The sequence below is a fragment of the Perca flavescens genome, chromosome 10 (genome assembly GCF_004354835.1).
Source record: "Perca flavescens isolate YP-PL-M2 chromosome 10, PFLA_1.0, whole genome shotgun sequence".
Classification (NCBI taxonomy): domain Eukaryota; kingdom Metazoa; phylum Chordata; class Actinopteri; order Perciformes; family Percidae; genus Perca; species Perca flavescens.
In genome coordinates this window covers 37769165-37791686 of record NC_041340.1, presented here as the reverse complement: position 1 = coordinate 37791686, position 22522 = coordinate 37769165, and the positions used below count along the sequence as shown (strand labels likewise).

The window sequence follows — 22522 nt, the reverse complement described above, 5'->3', positions numbered from 1 at the left end:
GTGCTTTTAGCTCAGTTTTCAAACTGAATTGATTTAAAGCTTTTGCCATTATTTTATTGACAATGATGACAAGATTCATTACTTATGTGCATTCCGAAGGTTTGTTTGGCACATAGTGCCTCTTGGTGCAGGATGCAGTGAAAGGTCAGCAGCTTTCTGTCCATTACTTTTGCAGTAAAGCCACAAAGCCCTTATGCGCTCCTGTCATACTTGGTGCCCCATCAGTAGCCACTGACACCAGGTGGGTGGTGTTTATTCCTTTGGCTCTTAAACAATTCAAACAGCCTCACAGATGTCCTCCCCCGTGTTTGGCCTTTTAGGCTCATATCAATTCAATCATTTCTTCCTGTGGCCCAGCCGAATCAACCCCTACCCGCAGAACAGCGCTATTTGTTCAATATCACCTTTGTCTTTAGATTCATCGCAGGCAATTGACCTCTGAGACAGCTGAATTGATGTCTTTAATTTGCTGTCTGGTGATGTTTCTGCCATTTTTATGGTTCTTTCTTTGACAGTCTTTGCAGAGAGGGGCATATCCCTGATTTTTCTGCAAATTTCACTCTTGTTTTTAAAGTCCGTGAATAGATGTTCTGAAATCTTAATGAAATTTCTTTTACATATTCTCCATCTGTGAACGGCTTCCCATGCCTGACTATTTCCTGAGCGGCTTTTTGCATATGTAGTTGAATTTGCAGACTTCATCCACTTCTTGAAGTGATTTTTGCTCAGATCAACCTTCCGATCAGTTCCGAAACAATTTTTTCTCTCATCTCCATCCGGATATTTTTGAGCAAAAGGCTTAGGTGTTTATTCTGGAAATGTCTTTAGAAACATTTGACTTTTTTGTTGTTTGGTTTTTTCATTACATATTAAGCATACTGGTAAACCAGTCTCGCTGCAGAAAAGCATATGAATCTTTCACGTTAGATTAAATTCTGTTTTCTTCAGACACTTTTTTTTCTTAGAATTATCCATTATCCATAGTTGGCTCATAGACATATATATTCTATGAGTTGGCCTACCTGGGTTTAGAAAAGTTCAAAAATCGCAAATCGACTGGCGGGAACAACATTGGAGGTTGTGACGATATTAAGAGCGAAAAAAGAATTTTAACACTTTTTGTGATACAAATTACAATAATAATACATTATTTAGATGTTACAAGATCACCATAATCTTAAAATTTAGACATTACATTTTAAAACAAACTTTGTAAAAAAAAACTCATTTTTAAAAGCCCTTAGGGCTCATCCGGGGATTTGAACCCGGGACCTCTCGCACCCTAAGCGAGAATCATACCCCCCTAGACCAACAAGCCACGTAAAACAGTCTTTTAGCAATTTTCAATCAAGGACATGCGGCTCCAATCTGTCACTGACTTGAAAGGCAATGGTCAAGTAGTTTGTTTGGCATGGGCTCTTTCTCTGGCTCCACTGCCAGATTCAGCTTTGTGATTATTTTTGATGCCAACATTTTACCAAATTTCGAACTTGAATATTTCAGTCAAAAGTGACAGCAGAATCGTAATGAAAAAGCTTAGTGTGTAACTGTGACTTCATCAACTCATATAAGCTTTCTAGCGAGAATCACACCCCTAGACCAACGACAAACGAGAGCCATATCCTGCGACGCAAATTGACCTCTGAGAGCAAATATGCGTAGTTTCCACCATTAATTCTAATGTGGACTTAAAATGAAGGATTTGGTAAGAACCCGATGACTTTAGAAAAGATGTCAAAATAATGGACTCCAGCACAAGGACCATTTCCCTACACTACCCTCAGCTGCAGGTTACTTATCTGGCATTTCATGTTAATTGCAAGACGGGTTACGGGATTCCAGGTAATTGACTTGAAAGGCAATGGCCAAGTAGTTTGTTTGGCATGGGCAAGAAGGGTTAGGGGATCCCAGGGCCTTCGAAGGCCAGATAGGTTCAAATGCAAATCGACTGCTGAGAACAAAGTCTTCAGTTTTTGGATTACATTAGAAAAAGTTTTTGGCTTCATTGCCTATTACCAATTCTCTACTTTGTGCGTGAACAAAAAAGTGTAGTTACCACCATCTGGGTGGACTTGACACTAGTGACAACTTCAAAGTTTGCGATAACTAGATCTTACCCTTAGGGCTCATCCGGGATTTGAACCCGGGACCTCTCGCACCCTAAGCGAGAATCATACCCCTAGACCAACGAGCCACGTAAAACAGTCTTTTAGCAATTTTCAATCAAGGACATGCGGCTCCAATCTGTCACTGACTTGAAAGGCAATGGTCAAGTAGTTTGTTTGGCATGGGTTCTTTCTCTGGCTCCACTGCCAGATTCAGCTTTGTGATTATTTTTGATGCCAACATTTTACCAAATTTCAAACTTGAATATTTCAGTCAAAAGTGACAGCAGAATCGTAATGAAAAAGCTTAGTGTGTAACTGTGACTTCATCAACTCATATAAGCTTTCTAGCGAGAATCACACCCCTAGACCAATGACAAACGAGAGCCATATCCTGCGACGCAAATTGATGTCTGAGAGCAAATATGCGTGGTTTCCACCATTAATTCTAATGTGGACTTAAAATGAAGGATTTGGTTAGAACCCGATGACTTTAGAAAAGATGTCAAAATAATGGATTCCAGCACAAGGACCATTTCCCTACACTATTCTCAGCTGCAGGTTACTTATCTGGCATTTCAGGTTAATTGCAAGAAGGGTTACGGGATTCCAGGTAATTGACTTGAAAGGCAATGGCCAAGTAGTTTGTTTGGCATGGGCAAGAAGGGTTAGGGGATCCCAGGGCCTTTCAAATGAAGGCCAGATAGGTTCAAATGCAAATCGACTGCTGAGAACAAAGTCTTCAGTTTTTGGATTAAATTAGAAAAAGTTTTTGGCTTCATTGCCTATTACCAATTCTCTACTTTGTGCGTGAACAAAAAAGCCAAGTTACCACCATCTGGGTGGACTTGACACTAGTGACAACTTCAAAGTTTGCGATAACTAGATCTTACCCTTAGGGCTCATCCGGGATTTGAACCCGGGACCTCTCGCACCCTAAGCGAGAATCATACCCCTAGACCAACGAGCCACGTAAAACAGTCTTTTAGCAATTTTCAATCAAGGACATGCGGCTCCAATCTGTCACTGACTTGAAAGGCAATGGTCAAGTAGTTTGTTTGGCATGGGCTCTTTCTCTGGCTCCACTGCCAGATTCAGCTTTGTGATTATTTTTTGATGCCAACATTTTACCAAATTTCGAACTTGAATATTTCAGTCAAAAGTGACAGCAGAATCGTAATGAAAAAGCTTAGTGTGTAACTGTGACTTCATCAACTCATATAAGCATTCTAGCGAGAATCACACCCCTAGACCAACGACAAACGAGAGCCATATCCTGCGACGCAAATTGACCTCTGAGAGCAAATATGCGTGGTTTCCACCATTAATTCTAATGTGGACTTTAAATGAAGGATTTGGTAAGAACCCGATGACTTTAGAAAAGATGTCAAAATAATGGATTCCAGCACAAGGACCATTTCCCTACACTATTCTCAGCTGCAGGTTACTTATCTGGCATTTCAGGTTAATTGCAAGAAGGGTTACGGGATTCCAGGTAATTGACTTGAAAGGCAATGGCCAAGTAGTTTGTTTGGCATGGGCAAGAAGGGTTAGGGGATCCCAGGGCCTTCGAAGGCCAGATAGGTTCAAATGCAAATCGACTGCTGAGAACAAAGTCTTCAGTTTTTGGATTAAATTAGAAAAAGTTTTTGGCTTCATTGCCTATTACCAATTCTCTACTTTGTGCGTGAACAAAAAGCCAGTTACCACCATCTGGGTGGACTTGACACTAGTGACAACTTCAAAGTTTGTGATATAACTAGATCTTACCCTTAGGGCTCATCCGGGATTTGAACCGGGACCTCTCGCACCCTAAGCGAGAATCATACCCCTAGACCAACGAGCCACGTAAAACAGTCTTTTAGCAATTTTCAATCAAGGACATGCGGCTCCAATCTGTCACTGACTTGAAAGGCAATGGTCAAGTAGTTTGTTTGGCATGGGCTCTTTCTCTGGCTCCACTGCCAGATTCAGCTTTGTGATTATTTTTGATGCCAACATTTTACCAAATTTCAAACTTGAATATTTCAGTCAAAAGTGACAGCAGAATCGTAATGAAAAAGCTTAGTGTGTAACTGTGACTTCATCAACTCATATAAGCATTCTAGCGAGAATCACAACCCTAGACCAATGACAAACGAGAGCCATATCCTGCGATCCAAATTGACCTCTGAGAAATTGATGTCTGAGAGCAAATATCGTGGTTTCCACCATTAATTCTAATGTGGACTTTAAATGAAGGATTTGGTAAGAACCCGATGACTTTAGAAAAGATGTCAAAATAATGGATTCCAGCACAAGGACCATTTCCCTACACTATTCTCAGCTGCAGGTTACTTATCTGGCATTTCATGTTAATTGCAAGAAGGGTTACGGGATTCCAGGTAATTGACTTGAAAGGCAATGGCCAAGTAGTTTGTTTGGCATGGGCAAGAAGGGTTAGGGGATCCCAGGGCCTTCAAGGCCAGATAGGTTCAAATGCAAATCGACTGCTGAGAACAAAGTCTTCAGTTTTTGGATTAAATTAGAAAAAGTTTTTGGCTTCATTGCCTATTACCAATTCTCTACTTTGTGCGTGAACAAAAAGCCAAGTTACCACCATCTGGGTGGACTTGACACTAGTGACAACTTCAAAGTTTTGATAACTAGATCTTACCCTTAGGGCTCATCCGGGATTTGAACCGGGACCTCTCGCACCCTAAGCGAGAATCATACCCCTAGACCAACGAGCCACGTAAAAACAGTCTTTTAGCAATTTTCAATCAAGGACATGCGGCTCCAATCTGTCACTGACTTGAAAGGCATTGTCAAGTAGTTTGTTTGGCATGGGCTCTTTCTCTGGCTCCACTGCCAGATTCAGCTTTGTGATTATTTTTGATGCCAACATTTTACCAAATTTCAAACTTGAATATTTCAGTCAAAAGTGACAGCAGAATCGTAATGAAAAAGCTTAGTGTGTAACTGTGACTTCATCAACTCATATAAGCATTCTAGCGAGAATCAAACCCCTAGACAAATGACAAACGAGAGCCATATCCTGCGACGCAAATTGACCTCTGAGAGCAAATATGCGTAGTTTCCACCATTAATTCTAATGTGGACTTAAAATGAAGGATTTGGTAAGAACCCGATGACTTTAGAAAAGATGTCAAAATAATGGATTCCAGCACAAGGACCATTTCCCTACACTATTCTCAGCTGCAGGTTACTTATCTGGCATTTCAGGTTAATTGCAAGAAGGGTTACGGGATTCCAGGTAATTGACTTGAAAGGCAATGGCCAAGTAGTTTGTTTGGCATGGGCAAGAAGGGTTAGGGGATCCCAGGGCCTTCGAAGGCCAGATAGGTTCAAATGCAAATCGACTGCTGAGAACAAAGTCTTCAGTTTTTGGATTAAATTAGAAAAAGTTTTTGGCTTCATTGCCTATTACCAATTCTCTACTTTGTGCGTGAACAAAAAAAGTGTAGTTACCACCATCTGGGTGGACTTGACACTAGTGACAACTTCAAAGTTTGTGATAACTAGATCTTACCCTTAGGGCTCATCCGGGATTTGAACCCGGGACCTCTCGCACCCTAAGCGAGAATCATACCCCTAGACCAACGAGCCACGTAAAACAGTCTTTTAGCAATTTTCAATCAAGGACATGCGGCTCCAATCTGTCACTGACTTGAAAGGCAATGGTCAAGTAGTTTGTTTGGCATGGGCTCTTTCTCTGGCTCCACTGCCAGATTCAGCTTTGTGATTATTTTTGATGCCAACATTTTACCAAATTTCGAACTTGAATATTTCAGTCAAAAGTGACAGCAGAATCGTAATGAAAAAGCTTAGTGTGTAACTGTGACTTCATCAACTCATATAAGCTTTCTAGCGAGAATCACAACCCTAGACCAACGACAAACGAGAGCCATATCCTGCGACGCAAATTGACCTCTGAGAGCAAATATGCGTAGTTTCCACCATCTGGATGAACTTAATTCTAATGTGGACTTTAAATGAAGGATTTGGTTAGAAACCGATGACTTTAGAAAAGATGTCAAAATAATGGATTCCAGCACAAGGACCATTTCCCTACACTATTCTCAGCTGCAGGTTACTTATCTGGCATTTCATATTAATTGCAAGAAGGGTTACTGGATTCCAGATAATTGACTTGAAAGGCAATGGCCAAGTAGTTTGTTTGGCATGGGCAAGAAGGGTTACGGGATCCCAGGGCCTTCGAAGGCCAGATAGGTTCAAATGCAAATCGACTGCTGAGAACAAAGTCTTCAGTTTTTGGATTAAATTAGAAAAAGTTTTTGGCTTCATTGCCTATTACCAATTCTCTACTTTGTGCGTGAACAAAAAGTGTAGTTACCACCATCTGGGTGGACTTGACACTAGTGACAACTTCAAAGTTTGCGATAACTAGATCTTACCCTTAGGGCTCATCCGGGATTTGAACCCGGGACCTCTCGCACCCTAAGCGAGAATCATACCCCTAGACCAACAAGCCACGTAAAACAGTCTTTTAGCAATTTTCAATCAAGGACATGCGGCTCCAATCTGTCACTGACTTGAAAGGCAATGGTCAAGTAGTTTGTTTGGCATGGGCTCTTTCTCTGGCTCCACTGCCAGATTCAGCTTTGTGATTATTTTTGATGCCAACATTTTACCAAATTTCAAACTTGAATATTTCAGTCAAAAGTGACAGCAGAATCGTAATGAAAAAGCTTAGTGTGTAACTGTGACTTCATCAACTCATATAAGCATTCTAGCGAGAATCAAACCCCTAGACCAAATGACAAACGAGAGCCATATCCTGCGGCGCAAATTGATGTCTGAGAGCAAATATGCGTGGTTTCCACCATTAATTCTAATGTGGACTTTAAATGAAGGATTTGGTAAGAACCCGATGACTTTAGAAAAGATGTCAAAATAATGGATTCCAGCACAAGGACCATTTCCCTACACTATTCTCAGCTGCAGGTTACTTATCTGGCATTTCAGGTTAATTGCAAGAAGGGTTACGGGATTCCAGGTAATTGACTTGAAAGGCAATGGCCAAGTAGTTTGTTTGGCATGGGCAAGAAGGGTTAGGGGATCCCAGGGCCTTCGAAGGCCAGATAGGTTCAAATGCAAATCGACTGCTGAGAACAAAGTCTTCAGTTTTTGGATTACATTAGAAAAAGTTTTTGGCTTCATTGCCTATTACCAATTCTCTACTTTGTGCGTGAACAAAAAGTGTAGTTACCACCATCTGGGTGGACTTGACACTAGTGACAACTTCAAAGTTTGCGATAACTAGATCTTACCCTTAGGGCTCATCCGGGATTTGAACCGGGACCTCTCGCACCCTAAGCGAGAATCATACCCCTAGACCAACGAGCCACGTAAAACAGTCTTTTAGCAATTTTCAATCAAGGACATGCGGCTCCAATCTGTCACTGACTTGAAAGGCAATGGTCAAGTAGTTTGTTTGGCATGGGCTCTTTCTCTGGCTCCACTGCCAGATTCAGCTTTGTGATTATTTTTGATGCCAACATTTTACCAAATTTCAAACTTGAATATTTCAGTCAAAAGTGACAGCAGAATCGTAATGAAAAAGCTTAGTGTGTAACTGTGACTTCATCAACTCATATAAGCTTTCTAGCGAGAATCACACCCCTAGACCAATGACAAACGAGAGCCATATCCTGCGACGCAAATTGACCTCTGAGAGCAAATATGCGTAGTTTCCACCATTAATTCTAATGTGGACTTTAAATGAAGGATTTGGTAAGAACCCGATGACTTTAGAAAAGATGTCAAAATAATGGATTCCAGCACAAGGACCATTTCCCTACACTATTCTCAGCTGCAGGTTACTTATCTGGCATTTCATGTTAATTGCAAGACGGGTTACGGGATTCCAGGTAATTGACTTGAAAGGCAATGGCCAAGTAGTTTGTTTGGCATGGGCAAGAAGGGTTAGGGGATCCCAGGGCCTTCGAAGGCCAGATAGGTTCAAATGCAAATCGACTGCTGAGAACAAAGTCTTCAGTTTTTGGATTAAATTAGAAAAAGTTTTTGGCTTCATTGCCTATTACCAATTCTCTACTTTGTGCGTGAACAAAAAAGCCAAGTTACCACCATCTGGGTGGACTTGACACTAGTGACAACTTCAAATTTTGTGATAACCAGATCTTACCCTTAGGGCTCATCCGGGATTTGAACCCGGGACCTCTCGCACCCTAAGCGAGAATCATACCCCTAGACCAACGAGCCACGTAAAACAGTCTTTTAGCAATTTTCAATCAAGGACATGCGGCTCCAATCTGTCACTGACTTGAAAGGCATTGTCAAGTAGTTTGTTTGGCATGGGCTCTTTCTCTGGCTCCACTGCCAGATTCAGCTTTGTGATTATTTTTGATGCCAACATTTTACCAAATTTCAAACTTGAATATTTCAGTCAAAAGTGACAGCAGAATCGTAATGAAAAAGCTTAGTGTGTAACTGTGACTTCATCAACTCATATAAGCATTCTAGCGAGAATCAAACACCTAGACAAATGACAAACGAGAGCCATATCCTGCGACGCAAATTGATGTCTGAGAGCAAATATGCGTGGTTTCCACCATTAATTCTAATGTGGACTTTAAATGAAGGATTTGGTAAGAACCCGATGACTTTAGAAAAGATGTCAAAATAATGGATTCCAGCACAAGGACCATTTCCCTACACTATTCTCAGCTGCAGGTTACTTATCTGGCATTTCATGTTAATTGCAAGACGGGTTACGGGATTCCAGGTAATTGACTTGAAAGGCAATGGCCAAGTAGTTTGTTTGGCATGGGCAAGAAGGGTTACGGGATCCCAGGGCCTTCGAAGGCCAGATAGGTTCAAATGCAAATCGACTGCTGAGAACAAAGTCTTCAGTTTTTGGATTACATTAGAAAAAGTTTTTGGCTTCATTGCCTATTACCAATTCTCTACTTTGTGCGTGAACAAAAAGTGTAGTTACCACCATCTGGGTGGACTTGACACTAGTGACAACTTCAAAGTTTGCGATAACTAGATCTTACCCTTAGGGCTCATCCGGGATTTGAACCGGGACCTCTCGCACCCTAAGCGAGAATCATACCCCCTAGACCAACGAGCCACGTAAAACACAGTCTTTTAGCAATTTTCAATCAAGGACATGCGGCTCCAATCTGTCACTGACTTGAAAGGCAATGGTCAAGTAGTTTGTTTGGCATGGGCTCTTTCTCTGGCTCCACTGCCAGATTCAGCTTTGTGATTATTTTTGATGCCAACATTTTACCAAATTTCGAACTTGAATATTTCAGTCAAAAGTGACAGCAGAATCGTAATGAAAAAGCTTAGTGTGTAACTGTGACTTCATCAACTCATATAAGCTTTCTAGCGAGAATCACACCCCTAGACAAATGACAAACGAGAGCCATATCCTGCGACGCAAATTGACCTCTGAGAGCAAATATGCGTAGTTTCCCATCTGGATTAATTCTAATGTGGACTTTAAATGAAGGATTTGGTTAGAACCCGATGACTTTAGAAAAGATGTCAAAATAATGGATTCCAGCACAAGGACCATTTCCCTACACTATTCTCAGCTGCAGGTTACTTATCTGGCATTTCATATTAATTGCAAGAAGGGTTACGGGATTCCAGGTAATTGACTTGAAAGGCAATGGCCAAGTAGTTTGTTTGGCATGGGCAAGAAGGGTTAGGGGATCCCAGGGCCTTCGAAGGCCAGATAGGTTCAAATGCAAATCGACTGCTGAGAACAAAGTCTTCAGTTTTTGGATTAAATTAGAAAAAGTTTTTGGCTTCATTGCCTATTACCAATTCTCTACTTTGTGCGTGAACAAAAAGCCAAGTTACCACCATCTGGGTGGACTTGACACTAGTGACAACTTCAAATTTTGCGATAACTAGATCTTACCCTTAGGGCTCATCCGGGATTTGAACCGGGACCTCTCGCACCCTAAGCGAGAATCATACCCCTAGACCAACGAGCCACGTAAAACAGTCTTTTAGCAATTTTCAATCAAGGACATGCGGCTCCAATCTGTCACTGACTTGAAAGGCAATGGTCAAGTAGTTTGTTTGGCATGGGCTCTTTCTCTGGCTCCACTGCCAGATTCAGCTTTGTGATTATTTTGATGCCAACATTTTACCAAATTTCAAACTTGAATATTTCAGTCAAAAGTGACAGCAGAATCGTAATGAAAAAGCTTAGTGTGTAACTGTGACTTCATCAACTCATATAAGCATTCTAGCGAGAATCACACCCCTAGACCAACGACAAACGAGAGCCATATCCTGCGACGCAAATTGACCTCTGAGAGCAAATATGTGGTTTTCCACCATTAATTCTAATGTGGACTTTAAATGAAGGATTTGGTTAGAACCCGATGACTTTAGAAAAGATGTCAAAATAATGGATTCCAGCACAAGGACCATTTCCCTACACTATTCTCAGCTGCAGGTTACTTATCTGGCATTTCATATTAATTGCAAGAAGGGTTACGGGATTCCAGGTAATTGACTTGAAAGGCAATGGCCAAGTAGTTTGTTTGGCATGGGCAAGAAGGGTTAGGGGATCCCAGGGCCTTCGAAGGCCAGATAGGTTCAAATGCAAATCGACTGCTGAGAACAAAGTCTTCAGTTTTTGGATTACATTAGAAAAAGTTTTTGGCTTCATTGCCTATTACCAATTCTCTACTTTGTGCGTGAACAAAAAAGTGTAGTTACCACCATCTGGGTGGACTTGACACTAGTGACAACTTCAAAGTTTGCGATAACTAGATCTTACCCTTAGGGCTCATCCGGGATTTGAACCCGGGACCTCTCGCACCCTAAGCGAGAATCATACCCCTAGACCAACGAGCCACGTAAAACAGTCTTTTAGCAATTTTCAATCAAGGACATGCGGCTCCAATCTGTCACTGACTTGAAAGGCAATGGTCAAGTAGTTTGTTTGGCATGGGCTCTTTCTCTGGCTCCACTGCCAGATTCAGCTTTGTGATTATTTTTGATGCCAACATTTTACCAAATTTCAAACTTGAATATTTCAGTCAAAAGTGACAGCAGAATCGTAATGAAAAAGCTTAGTGTGTAACTGTGACTTCATCAACTCATATAAGCATTCTAGCGAGAATCAAACCCCTAGACCAATGACAAAAACGAGAGCCATATCCTGCGACGCAAATTGACCTCTGAGAGCAAATATGCGTGGTTTCCACCATTAATTCTAATGTGGACTTTAAATGAAGGATTTGGATTTGGTAAGAACCCGATGACTTTAGAAAAGATGTCAAAATAATGGATTCCAGCACAAGGACCATTTCCCTACACTATTCTCAGCTGCAGGTTACTTATCTGGCATTTCATGTTAATTGCAAGAAGGGTTACGGGATTCCAGGTAATTGACTTGAAAGGCAATGGCCAAGTAGTTTGTTTGGCATGGGCAAGAAGGGTTAGGGGATCCCAGGGCCTTCAAGGCCAGATAGGTTCAAATGCAAATCGACTGCTGAGAACAAAGTCTTCAGTTTTTGGATTAAATTAGAAAAAGTTTTTGGCTTCATTGCCTATTACCAATTCTCTACTTTGTGCGTGAACAAAAAAGCCAAGTTACCACCATCTGGGTGGACTTGACACTAGTGACAACTTCAAAGTTTGCGATAACTAGATCTTACCCTTAGGGCTCATCCGGGATTTGAACCGGGACCTCTCGCACCCTAAGCGAGAATCATACCCCTAGACCAACGAGCCACGTAAAACAGTCTTTTAGCAATTTTCAATCAAGGACATGCGGCTCCAATCTGTCACTGACTTGAAAGGCAATGGTCAAGTAGTTTGTTTGGCATGGGCTCTTTCTCTGGCTCCACTGCCAGATTCAGCTTTGTGATTATTTTTGATGCCAACATTTTACCAAATTTCAAACTTGAATATTTCAGTCAAAAGTGACAGCAGAATCGTAATGAAAAAGCTTAGTGTGTAACTGTGACTTCATCAACTCATATAAGCATTCTAGCGAGAATCACACCCCTAGACCAATGACAAACGAGAGCCATATCCTGCGACGCAAATTGATGTCTGAGAGCAAATATCGTGGTTTCCACCATTAATTCTAATGTGGACTTTAAATGAAGGATTTGGTAAGAACCCGATGACTTTAGAAAAGATGTCAAAATAATGGATTCCAGCACAAGGACCATTTCCCTACACTATTCTCAGCTGCAGGTTACTTATCTGGCATTTCATTATTTAATTGCAAGAAGGGTTACGGGATTCCAGGTAATTGACTTGAAAGGCAATGGCCAAGTAGTTTGTTTGGCATGGGCAAGAAGGGTTAGGGGATCCCAGGGCCTTCAAGGCCAGATAGGTTCAAATGCAAATCGACTGCTGAGAACAAAGTCTTCAGTTTTTGGATTAAATTAGAAAAAGTTTTTGGCTTCATTGCCTATTACCAATTCTCTACTTTGTGCGTGAACAAAAAAAGCCAAGTTACCACCATCTGGGTGGACTTGACACTAGTGACAACTTCAAAGTTTTGCGATAACTAGATCTTACCCTTAGGGCTCATCCGGGATTTGAACCGGGACCTCTCGCACCCTAAGCGAGAATCATACCCCTAGACCAACGAGCCACGTAAAAACAGTCTTTTAGCAATTTTCAATCAAGGACATGCGGCTCCAATCTGTCACTGACTTGAAAGGCAATGGTCAAGTAGTTTGTTTGGCATGGGCTCTTTCTCTGGCTCCACTGCCAGATTCAGCTTTGTGATTATTTTTGATGCCAACATTTTACCAAATTTCAAACTTGAATATTTCAGTCAAAAGTGACAGCAGAATCGTAATGAAAAAGCTTAGTGTGTAACTGTGACTTCATCAACTCATATAAGCATTCTAGCGAGAATCACAACCCTAGACCAATGACAAACGAGAGCCATATCCTGCGACGCAAATTGACCTCTGAGAGCAAATATGCGTGTTTTCCACCATTAATTCTAATGTGGACTTTAAATGAAGGATTTGGTAAGAACCCGATGACTTTAGAAAAGATGTCAAAATAATGGATTCCAGCACAAGGACCATTTCCCTACACTATTCTCAGCTGCAGGTTACTTATCTGGCATTTCATATTAATTGCAAGAAGGGTTACGGGATTCCAGGTAATTGACTTGAAAGGCAATGGCCAAGTAGTTTGTTTGGCATGGGCAAGAAGGGTTAGGGGATCCCAGGGCCTTCAAGGCCAGATAGGTTCAAATGCAAATCGACTGCTGAGAACAAAGTCTTCAGTTTTTGGATTAAATTAGAAAAAGTTTTTGGCTTCATTGCCTATTACCAATTCTCTACTTTGTGCGTGAACAAAAAAGCCAAGTTACCACCATCTGGGTGGACTTGACACTAGTGACAACTTCAAAGTTTGCGATAACTAGATCTTACCCTTAGGGCTCATCCGGGATTTGAACCGGGACCTCTCGCACCCTAAGCGAGAATCATACCCCTAGACCAACGAGCCACGTAAAACAGTCTTTTAGCAATTTTCAATCAAGGACATGCGGCTCCAATCTGTCACTGACTTGAAAGGCAATGGTCAAGTAGTTTGTTTGGCATGGGCTCTTTCTCTGGCTCCACTGCCAGATTCAGCTTTGTGATTATTTTTGATGCCAACATTTTACCAAATTTCAAACTTGAATATTTCAGTCAAAAGTGACAGCAGAATCGTAATGAAAAAGCTTAGTGTGTAACTGTGACTTCATCAACTCATATAAGCATTCTAGCGAGAATCACACCCCTAGACCAAATGACAAACGAGAGCCATATCCTGCGGCGCGCAAATTGACCTCTGAGAGCAAATATGTGGTTTCCACCATTAATTCTAATGTGGACTTTAAATGAAGGATTTGGTAAGAACCCGATGACTTTAGAAAAGATGTCAAAATAATGGATTCCAGCACAAGGACCATTTCCCTACACTATTCTCAGCTGCAGGTTACTTATCTGGCATTTCAGGTTAATTGCAAGAAGGGTTACGGGATTCCAGGTAATTGACTTGAAAGGCAATGGCCAAGTAGTTTGTTTGGCATGGGCAAGAAGGGTTAGGGGATCCCAGGGCCTTCGAAGGCCAGATAGGTTCAAATGCAAATCGACTGCTGAGAACAAAGTCTTCAGTTTTTGGATTAAATTAGAAAAAGTTTTTGGCTTCATTGCCTATTACCAATTCTCTACTTTGTGCGTGAACAAAAAAGCCAAGTTACCACCATCTGGGTGGACTTGACACTAGTGACAACTTCAAAGTTTGCGATAACTAGATCTTACCCTTAGGGCTCATCCGGGATTTGAACCCGGGACCTCTCGCACCCTAAGCGAGAACCATACCCCTAGACCAACGAGCCACGTAAAACAGTCTTTTAGCAATTTTCAATCAAGGACATGCGGCTCCAATCTGTCACTGACTTGAAAGGCAATGGTCAAGTAGTTTGTTTGGCATGGGCTCTTTCTCTGGCTCCACTGCCAGATTCAGCTTTGTGATTATTTTTGATGCCAACATTTTACCAAATTTCGAACTTGAATATTTCAGTCAAAAGTGACAGCAGAATCGTAATGAAAAAGCTTAGTGTGTAACTGTGACTTCATCAACTCATATAAGCTTTCTAGCGAGAATCACAACCCTAGACCAACGACAAACGAGAGCCATATCCTGCGACGCAAATTGACCTCTGAGAGCAAATATGCGTGGTTTCCACCATTAATTCTAATGTGGACTTTAAATGAAGGATTTGGTAAGAACCCGATGACTTTAGAAAAGATGTCAAAATAATGGATTCCAGCACAAGGACCATTTCCCTACACTATTCTCAGCTGCAGGTTACTTATCTGGCATTTCAGGTTAATTGCAAGAAGGGTTACGGGATTCCAGGTAATTGACTTGAAAGGCAATGGCCAAGTAGTTTGTTTGGCATGGGCAAGAAGGGTTAGGGGATCCCAGGGCCTTCGAAGGCCAGATAGGTTCAAATGCAAATCGACTGCTGAGAACAAAGTCTTCAGTTTTTGGATTACATTAGAAAAAGTTTTTGGCTTCATTGCCTATTACCAATTCTCTACTTTGTGCGTGAACAAAAAGCCAAGTTACCACCATCTGGGTGGACTTGACACACTAGTGACAACTTCAAAGTTTGCGATAACTAGATCTTACCCTTAGGGCTCATCCGGGATTTGAACCCGGACCTCTCGCACCCTAAGCGAGAATCATACCCCTAGACCAACGAGCCACGTAAAACAGTCTTTTAGCAATTTTCAATCAAGGACATGCGGCTCCAATCTGTCACTGACTTGAAAGGCAATGGTCAAGTAGTTTGTTTGGCATGGGCTCTTTCTCTGGCTCCACTGCCAGATTCAGCTTTGTGATTATTTTTGATGCCAACATTTTACCAAATTTCAAACTTGAATATTTCAGTCAAAAGTGACAGCAGAATCGTAATGAAAAAAAGCTTAGTGTGTAACTGTGACTTCATCAACTCATATAAGCATTCTAGCGAGAATCACACCCCTAGACAAATGACAAACGAGAGCCATATCCTGCGACGCAAATTGATGTCTGAGAGCAAATATGCGTGGTTTCCACCATTAATTCTAATGTGGACTTTAAATGAAGGATTTGGTAAGAACCCGATGACTTTAGAAAAGATGTCAAAATAATGGATTCCAGCACAAGGACCATTTCCCTACACTATTCTCAGCTGCAGGTTACTTATCTGGCATTTCAGGTTAATTGCAAGAAGGGTTACGGGATTCCAGGTAATTGACTTGAAAGGCAATGGCCAAGTAGTTTGTTTGGCATGGGCAAGAAGGGTTAGGGGATCCCAGGGCCTTCGAAGGCCAGATAGGTTCAAATGCAAATCGACTGCTGAGAACAAAGTCTTCAGTTTTTGGATTAAATTAGAAAAAGTTTTTGGCTTCATTGCCTATTACCAATTCTCTACTTTGTGCGTGAACAAAAAAGCCAAGTTACCACCATCTGGGTGGACTTGACACTAGTGACAACTTCAAAGTTTGCGATAACTAGATCTTACCCTTAGGGCTCATCCGGGATTTGAACCCGGACCTCTCGCACCCTAAGCGAGAATCATACCCCTAGACCAACGAGCCACGTAAAACAGTCTTTTAGCAATTTTCAATCAAGGACATGCGGCTCCAATCTGTCACTGACTTGAAAGGCAATGGTCAAGTAGTTTGTTTGGCATGGGCTCTTTCTCTGGCTCCACTGCCAGATTCAGCTTTGTGATTATTTTTGATGCCAACATTTTACCAAATTTCAAACTTGAATATTTCAGTCAAAAGTGACAGCAGAATCGTAATGAAAAAAAAGCTTAGTGTGTAACTGTGACTTCATCAACTCATATAAGCATTCTAGCGAGAATCACACCCCTAGACAAATGACAAACGAGAGCCATATCCTGCGGCGCAAATTGATGTCTGAGAGCAAATATCGTTGAAGGATTTGGTAAGAACCCGATGACTTTAGAAAAGATGTCAAAATAATGGATTCCAGCACAAGGACCATTTCCCTACACTATTCTCAGCTGCAGGTTACTTATCTGGCATTTCAGGTTAATTGCAAGAAGGGTTACGGGATTCCAGGTAATTGACTTGAAAGGCAATGGCCAAGTAGTTTGTTTGGCATGGGCAAGAAGGGTTAGGGGATCCCAGGGCCTTTGAAGGCCAGATAGGTTCAAATGCAAATCGACTGCTGAGAACAAAGTCTTCAGTTTTTGGATTAAATTAGAAAAAGTTTTTGTCTTCATTGCCTATTACCAATTCTCTACTTTGTGCGTGAACAAAAAAGCCAAGTTACCACCATCTGGGTGGACTTGACACTAGTGACAACTTCAAAGTTTGCAATAACTAGATCTTACCCTTAGGGCTCATCCGGGATTTGAACCCGGGACCTCTCGCACCCTAAGCGAGAATCATACCCCTAGACCAACGAGCCACGTAAAACAGTCTTTTAGCAATTTTCAATCAAGGACATGCGGCTCCAATCTGTCACTGACTTGAAAGGCAATGGTCAAGTAGTTTGTTTGGCATGGGCTCTTTCTCTGGCTCCACTGCCAGATTCAGCTTTGTGATTATTTTTGATGCCAACATTTTACCAAATTTCGAACTTGAATATTTCAGTCAAAAGTGACAGCAGAATCGTAATGAAAAAGCTTAGTGTGTAACTGTGACTTCATCAACTCATATAAGCATTCTAGCGAGAATCACACCCCTAGACAAATGACAAACGAGAGCCATATCCTGCGACGCAAATTGATGTCTGAGAGCAAATATGCGTGGTTTCCACCATTAATTCTAATGTGGACTTAAAATGAAGGATTTGGTAAGAACCCGATGACTTTAGAAAAGATGTCAAAATAATGGATTCCAGCACAAGGACCATTTCCCTACACTATTCTCAGCTGCAGGTTACTTATCTGGCATTTCAGGTTAATTGCAAGAAGGGTTACGGGATTCCAGGTAATTGACTTGAAAGGCAATGGCCAAGTAGTTTGTTTGGCATGGGCAAGAAGGGTTAGGGGATCCCAGGGCCTTTGAAGGCCAGATAGGTTCAAATGCAAATCGACTGCTGAGAACAAAGTCTTCAGTTTTTGGATTAAATTAGAAAAAGTTTTTGGCTTCATTGCCTATTACCAATTCTCTACTTTGTGCGTGAACAAAAAAGCCAAGTTACCACCATCTGGGTGGACTTGACACTAGTGACAACTTCAAAGTTTGCAATAACTAGATCTTACCCTTAGGGCTCATCCGGGATTTGAACCCGGGACCTCTCGCACCCTAAGCGAGAATCATACCCCTAGACCAACGAGCCACGTAAAACAGTCTTTTAGCAATTTTCAATCAAGGACATGCGGCTCCAATCTGTCACTGACTTGAAAGGCAATGGTCAAGTAGTTTGTTTGGCATGGGCTCTTTCTCTGGCTCCACTGCCAGATTCAGCTTTGTGATTATTTTTGATGCCAACATTTTACCAAATTTCGAACTTGAATATTTCAGTCAAAAGTGACAGCAGAATCGTAATGAAAAAGCTTAGTGTGTAACTGTGACTTCATCAACTCATATAAGCATTCTAGCGAGAATCACACCCCTAGACAAATGACATTATTGTAGTGATCCCACCATAACAAAGTTATACACTTTTACTGCCACTATGTGAAGAATTTGGGAATGTGAATTTCAGATGGCTTTTATTTGTAGAAACCCTCTCTACCACTAGGGGGACACAAATAACTATTTTCAATGTCATGAAGGAAGTGTACAAATTGAGCTAAATATGTTTCAGGAAGGGTATGCTGTAATGGGTTTAACATTAGCTGAAATTGTGTCAAGAAAATGACATAATAATAAATAGTTATTCTATCTCTTTGGAGCCAATGTCACTGTTGACCAGACTTGAGTCTTCTTACTGAAAAGGATAGAATAACAGTCTTTCTGATGGAGCATGTCTTGTTTTCTAGTGGAGAAGAAGGGGACGTGGGCTCCGACGGACCACCAGGAGATTCACATCCTCCTCAACACCCAGACCATCGCCGTCTATGGGCCAATCGACCTGTTGATCCCAGAGATCCGAGGAGTTTTATCCTCCGATCAGAGGTCAGACTTTTGTCCTCCCTCTTAGAGAGGTGTCCGATTAAACTCTCCTTGAAGCACGTTTTCCTTCTTTTTATTGGTTCAAGATTTTTCTGCAAAGCATTTGGATAATTCTATTCTTATAATGTAAATAAACACCTTATGTCTCCTTTCTGTGTCCTGTATTTGTCTCAGGAGTATCTATGGAGAAATATTGTTCCTCTCTCTGGTGGCCTTGGGGAAGGAGAACATCGACGTAGGTGAGTGAAATCAATCAAGGTTGTAAAGAAAAGAGACTGAAATGTTCCTTAGTTGTATTATGTCTTTTTGATTTTTGTTTTTTTTCCAGCATTTTCATTTACGAAACATTTTTTGGGTTATTAAATGTGATGCTGGTTTAATTTGTCCTTAAAAGGTAAAGAGGGATGCATTTAACGCTCTCTTTTCTGACTTTGTGAATCCCACACACACACACACACACACACACACACACACCCCACCCCTCCCTTCCTCTACTGCCCACCAGCAGAGGCCTTTGACAGGGAGTACCGGCTGGCTTACGACCAACTGAGCACCGAGCAGCTCAAGTCTTTGCACCGCATGGATCGACCGCTCAGCCTCAGCGTCCAGTGGTGCCTTAAATGCATCTGACCACAAACACAGAAGTTAAAAGAAAGAAGAAAAGTAAGTTAAATATTTAGGGATGATAGTTACAAAGAATATGAATATTAGGGAAAATATTAGGAAGCATTTTGCTTACGAAGATGGAGTTTATTATTATTATTATTATTATTTATCTAGACTTGTATATCCAGCTTATTCATTGGATATTTCTGTTCAATCAAGACAATTTCAATTTTATATGGAAAAATAAACATGGAGAAATGATCTGGTCAAATCAGATTAGGAAAGGGGGTTTGATCCAATGAATGGTATCATCAAATTAAAATGGTTGCAAAGTTTCTTTAGGAAAGGTGAACATTTTTGGTTTGATTTACAATCCAAGATTGTCAGAAATTTTGGTGGCATAGATTTTTTTATTAAGATGTTACTTTGATATTTCTAAACTACCTGTCAAGTTATCGACTTTTCATCAACATGTCTTCCATTATTGGAAACTGATATACAAGCATCATTTACCCCACACATGTTCTCAATATTTGAAGTATAATAATAATAGAGTCCTTCTTTTACAAAGTCTGTCTTTGCGATAAAGCAATTGAATTTCTTTCCAAAACGACTGATTTCTCTGAGCTTTGGCGACGTGAATAAAGACATCAACCAATCCCGTTGTGTTTCCTGATGATCATAATACAACACCACGGAGGCTGATGTCTGACCTACAGACTGTACAGAGGAAAACTTTACTACTCCAACTACAACTATCACAAAGGCAGTGTTTACCAGAGACTTCCTTTCCATTCTTACCTTTCACAATAAAAGCCCTAGACATATGCTACACTGGAGTATAAAGTAAGCAGCCAGATCATGCTCATGTTCTACCGGCGAGCATTATCAGATATGGAATCACACAATGGTTTGTCAACTTAACAGTGCAGCTAAGTAGCAGGCTGGTCGGCACACACAACGCAGCTCTGAGGATAATGGGGAGGAAAGAGTCCAAGCCCATACAAGCTGTTAGAAAACAAGCCATAAGAATCACTGCAGACTCTATACAGCGCATGTGTCAAACTCAAGGCCCGGGGGCCAAATCCGGCCCCTTGCAGATTTAGATCCGGCCCGTATATAAATTTGGGTTCACAATAAATGTTGGCCCACCTAGTTGTGCGCCAAACCACAAACACAGGAAAGTGTTTTTTTAAAACTGCAATTATATAACATTGAAAGCAGAATATGGCAGATTTGCCGAATCTGAGACTCAGAAATCCCCCCAGAAGCAGCGAGAGTTTTCATATTCAGGCTGTGAAACAGGTTGTTGTTAAAAAAAAAATGTATTTGATTGATTTGCTAAATTCTATGATGGCTAAGGAACTCTTTTGATGACTTTTGTAGGGCTTCATGTCAACAACAATGCGACAAAAAGCATAAACATTTTTCGGGAAAAGCAACAAATTTACAAAAAGGTGACAAATGTCTGAGAAAGCCACAAAAAAGTCAGAACAAAAACAACACAAAATGAGGAAAAAAGCTAACAAAATGTTTTTAAAAAAAAGTGACACGCAGTAACAAAAGCATGTCAATAAACTACATGTTTGGTGTGATTCTCTTTTTCCAGTGTGGCCCTTAGTGAAAATGAGTTTGACACCCTTGCTCTACAGCTCTTTTTCCTGGACGACACGCCTACATATGACTCAGAATCCAACTTAAATACAATTACTCAGCAGATCCAAACCAAACAAAAACGGAATGACTCAGCTCTTCTATACCAACTGATGCAATTATCGATCAATCAGCTGATTGTCAAAAGGGTGTGATAATACGCCACATACCAAGACCAATTAACACCCCATACAGTATATATGTGTATATATATATATACATATACATATATATATATATATATATATATATATATATATGTGTGTGTGTGTGTGTGTCTATAATGACTCTAAATTTCCTCTCAATATCAATATATTTATGCACCATTCATCTAAAAAGTTAATATCTAAATTATAATGTTGGCTCCAACATTAGGGGAGGACTCTGAAGGAGCTTTCAGGCTTCCTTCCTCTCCTGCACTCTAGTAGCTTAGTTAGTAGCCAAGGTATCATGTTCACTTCTTGTGTGCAGGAACCATTGCACCAGGGACTAAAGATCTTCCTCTTAATCTTCTCAGATGTTGGGTTAGGGTTAGAGTTGGTTAGAGTTGGTTAGGGTATGTCACAGCATGTTCTAAAACAAAGCAACAAAAACACCGAAAAATGTTGAAAAAATTAAACCGAAAAAGAGGCCAGAAATATTAAATGAAACAAGATGAGCCACGTTGACGTGTGTTGTGTATTGTAAGCATATACTCTTAAGAGTTTTGTAGATGAACTGTAATATCATGCAGGAGACATGTTCCAGTTCCATGAAATCCACTTCAGATTATTGACCTTTACAAAGCTATGCTTTTGTATTAAAGAGCAATTTACCAAGCTAAACACATGATCAAAGTTGTCTCTCCCTGCTGCATGAACATGTCTAATGGTTACTATTACTACTATCCCATAAATGGACTGAGTAAGGATGAAAATTTTACTTTTGCATCCAGGTGAGGGCAGGTTTTTGTATCTTTTAGCTAAACGTTTGAATGAACTACAGTCAACACAAAGATGTCTCTGAGACATTCTCCAGACTTTTCTTTCTGACTCATAATATGGCAGAAGATTTTATTCATGAAGATAATGTTACCTAGGAATGAATCCCATATTCTATAATCTATAATCAACCATGTTGTTATCAGTTTATTGACACTTCTGTGGTTCTTTTCAACAAGTGGAAGATATTGTCGCTGTCAGAAATCCATGGTGGTCTCCGAGGCTTATGTGAACATTTTTCCCCACTTGGTTGCTTGTAATTGCAGTCTGTACAATATGTCAGTCAGTGGTTACGTAACCAATCACATCTGAGAACAGGAAATATTTTAAAAAGAACTATTACAGTACAATTTTACTCAGGTTGTGTCGACCATTTCCTCAGTTTTTTTCCAACCAGGAGTCCCACAGGAGTAAGTGTAGGCCCTGCATGTAAACACATGCTGTCTTTAAATAACTGCACCACTTGCCTCAACATGTTCTGGTTACTAAGCAACCATCTATACTATAAGGCCATATGTTGAGTCATTGATGTGTTGGCAAT

General features: G+C 40.8%; 12 non-coding genes across 12 annotated transcripts; all 12 read right to left on the bottom strand.

The window, feature by feature from the left end:
* Window positions 1-2122: 2122 nt before the first annotated feature.
* On the bottom strand, window positions 2123-2194 carry trnap-agg (transfer RNA proline (anticodon AGG)). The gene has a single exon. It is a non-coding gene; the product is annotated as a tRNA-Pro (tRNA).
* Window positions 2195-3003: 809 nt separating this feature from the next.
* Window positions 3004-3075, bottom strand: trnap-agg (transfer RNA proline (anticodon AGG)). Its single transcript has one exon. It is a non-coding gene; the product is annotated as a tRNA-Pro (tRNA).
* Window positions 3076-3880: 805 nt separating this feature from the next.
* On the bottom strand, window positions 3881-3951 carry trnap-agg (transfer RNA proline (anticodon AGG)). The gene has a single exon. It is a non-coding gene; the product is annotated as a tRNA-Pro (tRNA).
* A 1691-nt stretch (window positions 3952-5642) lies between these two features.
* trnap-agg (transfer RNA proline (anticodon AGG)) lies at window positions 5643-5714 on the bottom strand. The gene has a single exon. It is a non-coding gene; the product is annotated as a tRNA-Pro (tRNA).
* An 814-nt stretch (window positions 5715-6528) lies between these two features.
* On the bottom strand, window positions 6529-6600 carry trnap-agg (transfer RNA proline (anticodon AGG)). The gene has a single exon. It is a non-coding gene; the product is annotated as a tRNA-Pro (tRNA).
* Window positions 6601-8279: 1679 nt separating this feature from the next.
* On the bottom strand, window positions 8280-8351 carry trnap-agg (transfer RNA proline (anticodon AGG)). The gene has a single exon. It is a non-coding gene; the product is annotated as a tRNA-Pro (tRNA).
* A 2556-nt stretch (window positions 8352-10907) lies between these two features.
* Window positions 10908-10979, bottom strand: trnap-agg (transfer RNA proline (anticodon AGG)). The gene has a single exon. It is a non-coding gene; the product is annotated as a tRNA-Pro (tRNA).
* Window positions 10980-14418: 3439 nt separating this feature from the next.
* Window positions 14419-14490, bottom strand: trnap-agg (transfer RNA proline (anticodon AGG)). The gene has a single exon. It is a non-coding gene; the product is annotated as a tRNA-Pro (tRNA).
* An 805-nt stretch (window positions 14491-15295) lies between these two features.
* Window positions 15296-15366, bottom strand: trnap-agg (transfer RNA proline (anticodon AGG)). The gene has a single exon. It is a non-coding gene; the product is annotated as a tRNA-Pro (tRNA).
* An 806-nt stretch (window positions 15367-16172) lies between these two features.
* On the bottom strand, window positions 16173-16243 carry trnap-agg (transfer RNA proline (anticodon AGG)). The gene has a single exon. It is a non-coding gene; the product is annotated as a tRNA-Pro (tRNA).
* Window positions 16244-17015: 772 nt separating this feature from the next.
* Window positions 17016-17087, bottom strand: trnap-agg (transfer RNA proline (anticodon AGG)). The gene has a single exon. It is a non-coding gene; the product is annotated as a tRNA-Pro (tRNA).
* Window positions 17088-17891: 804 nt separating this feature from the next.
* trnap-agg (transfer RNA proline (anticodon AGG)) lies at window positions 17892-17963 on the bottom strand. The gene has a single exon. It is a non-coding gene; the product is annotated as a tRNA-Pro (tRNA).
* Window positions 17964-22522: the final 4559 nt, after the last annotated feature.